The following is an 8395-nucleotide window of genomic DNA, read 5'->3' on the forward strand; positions in this document are numbered from 1 at the left end:
TGAGAGACAACAGCCTAATAACTGGCATAAGCATGTGTGCACGTACTGTTATAGTTCGTTGATTTTATTATGTAAGGTGTGCTACAGTGGGAGAAGCTATTCTTTTTTACTAGGATTCTCCAAGATGCATCATGCATAGCTACATAATTGGCCTACATGTCCTGATTTATCTTAAACATCTATTTCAACTCTTTCAACCTTTCTCTGTTACCACTCCCACTGCCACAGATTACACTATTATCGTGTCTTGCTTGGTTTAATTCCAATTGATTTCCTTGACTCTAGTTTTACTACCTTCAGTTCATCCTACCTTCCCACAAAAAAATCCTAGTACTCCATTTCTTAAGACCCTTACTTCACTTCTTATCACCTACAGAATAATTCCCCAGAATACAAGCTGCTTCTCCTCCTTCCAACCTGCTTACTCTCTCCCTAAGGTCTCATCTGTGCTACAACTTCTCAGAGTCCTTGTTTTAATATCACACTAGCAAGGTTGGGGAGTTGGTTGGAGCTATAAAAATTCAAAATGTGTATATAATGAAAGAATTGCTACAATCAGGTCTGTGATGAACTATACCCAGCATTCTCTTGCTGAAAGTGAAAGGACATTCAGAGACCCGCCCAATCCAGTGTCTCATAAAAATCTGCCAGGAACCAAAAACATTTAGGAATATATATACGTATTTTTAAATTTTTGGATGTTTAATATTTCAAAAATGTAAATAATATCCAAGCCATGTTTCTGGAAAAAATACAAGGAGTGGAACTGCAGTAAAACATGATGCTCTGCACAGCAGTAAAACATGATGCTCTGCACAGCAGTAAAACATGATGCTCTGTGAGGCAATCCCACATGGGAGGATCCCCAGTTCAAGTCCAAAAACCTCCCTGAGACTGGCTGAAGGCTAGGGATGAATCATGGCATGCAGATCCTGTTAGGATTCTGTCTTTCTGTCTCTTTATTTCTCTGTCTCTCTCACTCATAGAAGAAATAAATGAATGTTGGTATATGTGTGTCCATATGTATATATGTATATAAATGCATATATGGAAGTGAAAAACAGAATTTCTCATGCTCAGTGACCAAGGATCATATCATTAGAAACTTCCTTAGATGTGATGTGTTGAAACATCTGGGATTTTCTTATTAATAAAACTTTTTTTTTTTTGAGAGGTTTTTGCTATAGGGCGCGTGCGCTCACTGGAAAGAAGAGAGAGACAGAAAGCAAGAAATCACCCCTCGGGGGGAGGCCATACCACAATCCCTTCTCCTCCGTTCTCCACGCAGGATCTTGGACACACATGCACATGTACCCTGCGTGAGTTTAAGCCACCGGGTTCAGGACATGAACTACAGTCGACTACATGGGAGTCCAGCAGCATAGCTATTACGCTAACTGCTGGTCCCAATAAAACACTATTTAAACTATGGAAGTGTCTTTTTTTAAGAGAGGTTTAAAAGTTTATTTATTTATTTCATGAGACAGATGGGCACCACCCAAAGAATTCAAAGGGTCTTTCTGCTGAGGGCTACCGCCGGTCTCAGCCAGGTCAAGCAAGATCATGGGCATGCATGTGTGTGCCTGGTGTGTGGAGGGAAGCCCTAGGTCTCTAACCATGGACCAGTATAGGTCCAGTTACATTACCACTACACCACTATCTGGTCTCTTTATTTTATTTTAAATTGTTAGAGGCCACATGTATTCACCAGAGAGAGCCAGAGAAGGAGATGGAAAAAGCAAACACAATATCGTTTGGTCATACTGAAATTCTTTCCCCTCCATTTCTCCATCCTGTTGGGATTTGGGGCACTTACACACATCATCTGGTGTGTTTTTCAAGCTGTCAAGATCAGGATTTGAACCTCAGTCAGCCATGTGGGATCCAGCTCCCTGAATCACTAGGCTATGGGGCCAACCTAGCCCCTTTTCAGAATTTTTAATTAACATAGTAATAGTTTGTGAGACTGAATTACTAAAATTTATTCAAGGGGTGAACAAAGTTGAGTAATCATTCACAAAACACTTCTCAAATCCCTTCTCTTTTTGTTTTAATTTGCCAAAAGACACTCATGCTAGTGGGACCAAAGGGATATAGAGAAAGCACTCCACATGGGAAATGTGTGACCTTGAATTTCTGTACCATCTCCTTAGAGTCCAAATGTAAACCAGGTTATCCTCTGAACCACATACAACCCACTTTCTACCAGTAACTGAAAAACTGGCATATATGCAGTATTCCTCATTTTTATGACCAGTGTATGTCTTCAGGTATCTGCCTCTACTATAATCCCATAGTTGGAGCATATTGTCCAAAGTTGCAGTGAGAATGTATTTGCTATTTGGAGAAGTTTTTACAAAAATTAAAGGAATGTTATTATCATCAGGTATTTTAAACACTGCCCTGATGTAGCATCCTAGATTCTACAGAGACCATCCTAGCTACCTGACACTACCCAAGAACCACTCCAATTAAAACGGTCAGCAGAAACTGGGTCAAAATGAGCAGATGAAGTTTTGAGGCACTTCCCTGTTTTCACCTCCCATATTTTTATGCTCTCATTAAAAGATCCTGAAATGATTAGGTTGGGTGGTAGATCGAAGTGACAATGGAAGACATAACTACTGTGCCCCATCGGTGTTTTCAAACATTTTCCACATTTTGCATCCCGTATCTTTAATGTTTCCTCATCTGAGGCAGAAAGAAAACGACTAGAATCTGATGACCAAGCAACATCTGAGCTTCCTAGATTGTGACCACATAGTGTTTTCTCACATTTTCCATCATACACTCCCCAAATTTTGACTAGTTTATCAGTAGAAGAACCTGCTAGCCATTCTCCATTAGGACTAAATTTAACCAAAGATGTTGCTTCTATATGTCCACAAGAGTAAACTTCAGGGTATAGTTTGGTTTTTCAGGCGTTTCCTTGGTCTGATCCACTCTTCAAGAGAGAGCTGCCTGTGCTTTGGCATCTCCTGACTCCTCTGTTGCCATGGCTCTGAAGGTCGGTTGTTTAAGCATCTGAGCCAGAACCAGGAGGGACAGTATTTTGGTTTTTGGGGGTAGATACCAATGGGTCTGCACCACAGCATCACCCTCTTGACCAAGCAAGCACAGTAGTCCAGGTGCATGTGCGAAGGGAGCCCCCTTCCCACTTACTATGGTCATGTCTTACCAACAATGAAATATCTTACCAAAAATTTTTTAAAAAATGCTAACATATGCTGAAAACTTGTGTGTCAGGCATTATTCTATGCATTTTACATATGTGATCTCATTTATTTCCATGTTAGCTATTAATTAAATACTTTCATTATCCCATTTTACAGATGAGGAAACTAATGTTCTATGACATTATTTATCTTGTCCAAGCTACCAGGTGGTGGTAGCTCTTTGAGAACCAATAAGGTAAAAAAAAAAAAAGGTCAGTAACTTCCTGAGTACAAGTAGATACCTTCCACTGAGTTCTCTTTCCCCATCCCTCATTGTCCTAGCTACAGGCTAAGGCTGGGTCTTATAAACATCTTCAGACCATTACCTTCACTTCATGGAGTTGGTCATTCCAGAGGCATGCACATCCCTCCCACATTAGCATCATAAGTTTAGGGCATTAAACCCTAAACATACTACACTGATCCTGTTCACCAATAAGCTAACCTTTTATCGTAACCTTCAAACAATGTATGTACAAAACAGACCCTGATTTGGTGAATGGGAATCTGCATTGGTCTTTACTTAATTTATGAATGCTCTGTTTTTAACACATATAACTTGAGCTTATGCTCCTTGGCTATAAGGACCATTCTCCACCCAGCCACCAGGAGAGCATCCTGTCCTGCTTATGTAAATAATAAAGTTATGTCTTCCCCTGCTGGACATCTGGATGCATTTGTTGGAATCGGTAAGCATTATAGGCAAGCCTTCATAGATTTGGGGCTTTCCCCCATACACTAGACTAGCCTCCCCACTACCCCGGCATGGCTAGATTTTATGTTAGATTTGAAACTTCTTTTCATTGAAGTGGATTTTTAAAGATCCAAGAAAATAAACTATTCAATGGATTATATCACACCATAATATAACAATGACATGGGAATTTTATCTTTAGTGGTTGAGAAGATGTTATAAATGAGCACAATTTTACTCTGATTAAACAAGAAAAGTTACGGGCAATAAGACGAAAGATGAGCTTCATCTCTTACCCTGGTAGCTCAGTGTCAGTTAGAATTCAGGTACTTAGCAGAATCAGAGATGCAATCTGCAGCAGCAATAGGGTGTAAAGGAAGAAAACCAATTAGAAAAGTTGGGAATCTAGCGGTCATTTGACAGAAAACCACAAGTAATAAAAGCAGCTGGGGTCAGCAGATGGCTAAGCAGTTATATCGCTGGATTCCACATGGTCAACCATGGTTCAAGTCCCAGACCTAGTGGCTTGAAAATCACTCAAGCCACGTGTGTGTGTGTGTGTGTGTGTGTGTGTGTGTGTGTCCAAGGTCCTGGGAGGAGAATGGAGAAGGGACTGTGGTATGGTCATACCCCCCACCCCCGAGGGGTGATTTCTCATTTTCTGTCTCTGACTCTCTTTCTGGCTCTCTAGAGAATGCACATGGCCTAAGAAAAAAGCCTCTTAATAAGTTAATTAAGTAAGTAAATAAATGTAGTCATTTCCTGCAGACATCCTCATCAGTAATACCTCTGATCTTACAACAGGACCAAAGTAAAGACCCGCTGATCCAAAGTAGAAGCTTTGATATAAAATGCCCTCCTACTACAAGTTAATCAGAAGTTGATTCAGAAAGGGCTAAGAAGAGGATAATGGCTACTATTTTCTGGGCACCTACAGTATTAAGTGTTAGCTAGTCACTCTATTAAGCCCTCTGTGTATGTTTTTCCACTTAAACCCTAAATAAATCCAAAAGGGTATTTTTATATCCACATTATAGTTGAGAAAATAAATTAGACAAAGTAACATACTCGAGATCACTGAGTGAGGAAAACCGCCTCCAAAGCCAGATTTAGTAGAGTAGAAAGCCTATGCTCTTTCTTCTGCATCACACTGCCTCAGCTATTACTGAATATAGAGTCATACTTGTTTCTATAATTGCTCTGATGAACTAAGCAAAAGTTTTGGTTTCAGAGATCAGGATCTCTTGTTCACAAGTGCCCAATACCAGCTTGCAAAGATTTGCACAGCAGTTCTTTGCTAGAGAAAGTAAAACTGACCTCATTTAATAGGAACCTATTACAGCTGCTGGAACCAAGACTCCTGTCTCTCAGAAGGTCTACACCTATACACCTACATAATAATACTTACTAGCACTCAAAGGATAATGAGCTAAGATTGAAGGTGGTTAGGTGGAGAGAAGGGATGGAGATTGCCTGACCAGTAAGGAAAAATCATACTGGTAAATATTGGAGGACTGATACAATATTTTGATTGATCACTACTACTGTAAGTTGGAAAATGTTTTTAATACCATTTTTGTGAGGAGTTGCTGGGGAGTAGAAGAAAAATGATCATTAATTTGTAAAAGTTATTTGTTTCTTAAGCAGAAAGACCAGTAACAAATAGGGAACCAGCAGTTAGCGTAATGGCTATGTCGCTGGACTCCCACGTAGTCAACCGCGGTTCGTGTCCCGGACACGAAAAACTCACGCCAGGCGCGTGTGCGTGCGTGCCCAAAATCCCTAGAGGAGAATGGAGGAGAAGGGATTGCGGCGTGACCATCCCCCCTGAGGGGTGATTTCTCGCTTTCTGTTTCTACGTCTCTCTCTGTCTGTCTGGTGAGCACACGCGCCCTACAGTGAAAATCTCTCAAAAAAAAAAAAAAGACCAGTAACAAATAGATAACTAATAAGAACATAGCTAATTGAACATAACTAATCATGAGAAATGATGTTATTGCCAATTTCAGCTCTGCGAACATATTCCAAGAGGTTTTAAGTTCAAAAAGTGTTCAGTTATATCCTAGTGAGAAGGAAATACTGATTGAGAAAATTGAAGATCAATGAATTTCTCCTGCTATTAAAGTACATGTATTCTTTATTTTCGCTACGATCATGTGTGGCTTTTAAGTAAGGAATGTGCTGGAAGCTCTGAGCTATTTCAAAAAGGCTTCTACCTTTATGAAAAGTAGTTTACAAGAACATGTGTGCAAAGTACTGTTGCAGAAAACCAGACACCGAGGAATTAAAAGGAGTACTCAGAGACATTAGGAGAACTGTTTATCACGCCAGCAGGTGTGAAGGAGTTAACACTCTAAATCTCTGGCCCCGATTAGGGATTGGATACAGTCTTTTATGGAGGAATTGGGGAAGAGGAGGTCGGCTATGTCGCTGGACTCCCACGTAGTCAACCGCGGTTCGTGTCCCGGACACGAAAAACTCACGCCAGGCGCGTGTGCGTGCGTGCCCAAAATCCCTAGAGGAGAATGGAGGAGAAGGGATTGCGGCGTGACCATCCCCCCTGAGGGGTGATTTCTCGCTTTCTGTTTCTACGTCTCTCTCTGTCTGTCTGGTGAGCACACGCGCCCTACAGTGAAAATCTCTCAAAAAAAAAAAAAAGACCAGTAACAAATAGATAACTAATAAGAACATAGCTAATTGAACATAACTAATCATGAGAAATGATGTTATTGCCAATTTCAGCTCTGCGAACATATTCCAAGAGGTTTTAAGTTCAAAAAGTGTTCAGTTATATCCTAGTGAGAAGGAAATACTGATTGAGAAAATTGAAGATCAATGAATTTCTCCTGCTATTAAAGTACATGTATTCTTTATTTTCGCTACGATCATGTGTGGCTTTTAAGTAAGGAATGTGCTGGAAGCTCTGAGCTATTTCAAAAAGGCTTCTACCTTTATGAAAAGTAGTTTACAAGAACATGTGTGCAAAGTACTGTTGCAGAAAACCAGACACCGAGGAATTAAAAGGAGTACTCAGAGACATTAGGAGAACTGTTTATCACGCCAGCAGGTGTGAAGGAGTTAACACTCTAAATCTCTGGCCCCGATTAGGGATTGGATACAGTCTTTTATGGAGGAATTGGGGAAGAGGAGGTCTCCAGATGGGGAATGATCGCAGAACTCACTCTATGCAGCATTAAAGGAAGGAGTCAGAGAAGCAAGAAGTCTGATCGACTCAAGGCACTAATCTATTCGAGGTACTAATCTATTCAAGATTTCAGGTTATCCTCTAGCTTCAGGGAGGGGTAGTATGTTTGCCAGAGGGCCGAAATTTCAGGCAACTATCAGCCTTGAGTTATTCATGAATTCAGGGTCTCTCTATATCATTTCCCCCTCTTGAGCCTCCTCAGCTATACTCAAGAAGGATCAATTAACAGGAGGGTGGTAAACATAGCTTTCAGGGGCAGTGACAAGCAGTTGATACTTGATGGCTTTAAGGCAGGAGGTATGAGTCACTTAAGCAAATTAAAGAAACATGGTCGGACTGCCAGTGTTAGAAGGATAACTGCTAGGGGTCCCAGGAAAGGCAGTAGCTATTGGGCCCATGTCCAGAGCCCATACCATCTGAGACCTGCATAGCAGATCTATTTTCCTGCAGGGGACAATTGTAATAATCATGGTTCTTTCTGCTCTTACCCACAAAATAGGGTGTTTCATCATCCTGGCACTTCTGGAGGGAGCCCGAGTCGAGGCAGGACTTGTAGCCTCTCCCCTGGTACATGAATGCCAGCTAGCTTGGGGGCCCCAAAGTGACTATGGGATTGGGACCAGCAGTTACTAGACTCCCACGTAGTCGACCACGGTTCGTGTCCCGGACCTGGTGGCTTAAAACTCATGCCAGGGCGTGTGTGTGCGTGCCCAAGATCCCGAGAGGAGAATGGAGAAGGGATTGCGGCATGGCCATCCCCCCTGGGGGGTGATTTCTTGCCTTCTGTCTCTCTGTCTCTGTCTGTCTGGTGAGCGCACGTGCCCTATAGCAAAAAACCTCTCAAAAAAAAAAAAAAAAAAACTATGGGATCATAAATCCTGTGCAGGTGGTCATTGGTAGGTAGGTGTCTGGTTGCAATCAAATAGTGGCTTGCTGAATGGTTTGGTTGCTCATTTGAGGCAAGAGGGGTAGGCACCTATCAGCCTCGGTTAAAGAGCAAGGTCCAGGGTCAGGAGTATCATTAAGCCAAAATCCATATTAGGAACAGAGCCCCAACAAAAATGCCTGCGGTTAGTTAACTCAGGCATCTTAGGCCTATTAAGATCCCTACTACCAGGAGGTATACTATTGCTTCCAGTCCCTTGGGGTCACCACTGCCAGATCAATGGAGAAAAGCACAGCTAGCACTATGGGAAGGACTAGGAGAAGGAAATTGTAAGGGCATGGTGGGGGTGTCATCTGTCGCTGTTCTCAAGCTTCCACCGTGCATAGATTGGTCAG

The 8395-nt window shown here is 41.7% G+C and overlaps 1 pseudogene; it reads right to left on the bottom strand.

Moving 5' to 3' along the window:
* Window positions 1–2069: 2069 nt before the first annotated feature.
* On the bottom strand, window positions 2070–2997 carry LOC102482692 (WD repeat-containing protein 5B-like; annotated as a pseudogene).
* Between the last annotated feature and the right edge of the window lie 5398 nt (window positions 2998–8395).

Source organism: Tupaia chinensis, unplaced genomic scaffold (genome assembly GCF_000334495.1).
Source record: "Tupaia chinensis unplaced genomic scaffold, TupChi_1.0 Scaffold147554_1, whole genome shotgun sequence".
Classification (NCBI taxonomy): Eukaryota; Metazoa; Chordata; class Mammalia; order Scandentia; family Tupaiidae; genus Tupaia; species Tupaia belangeri.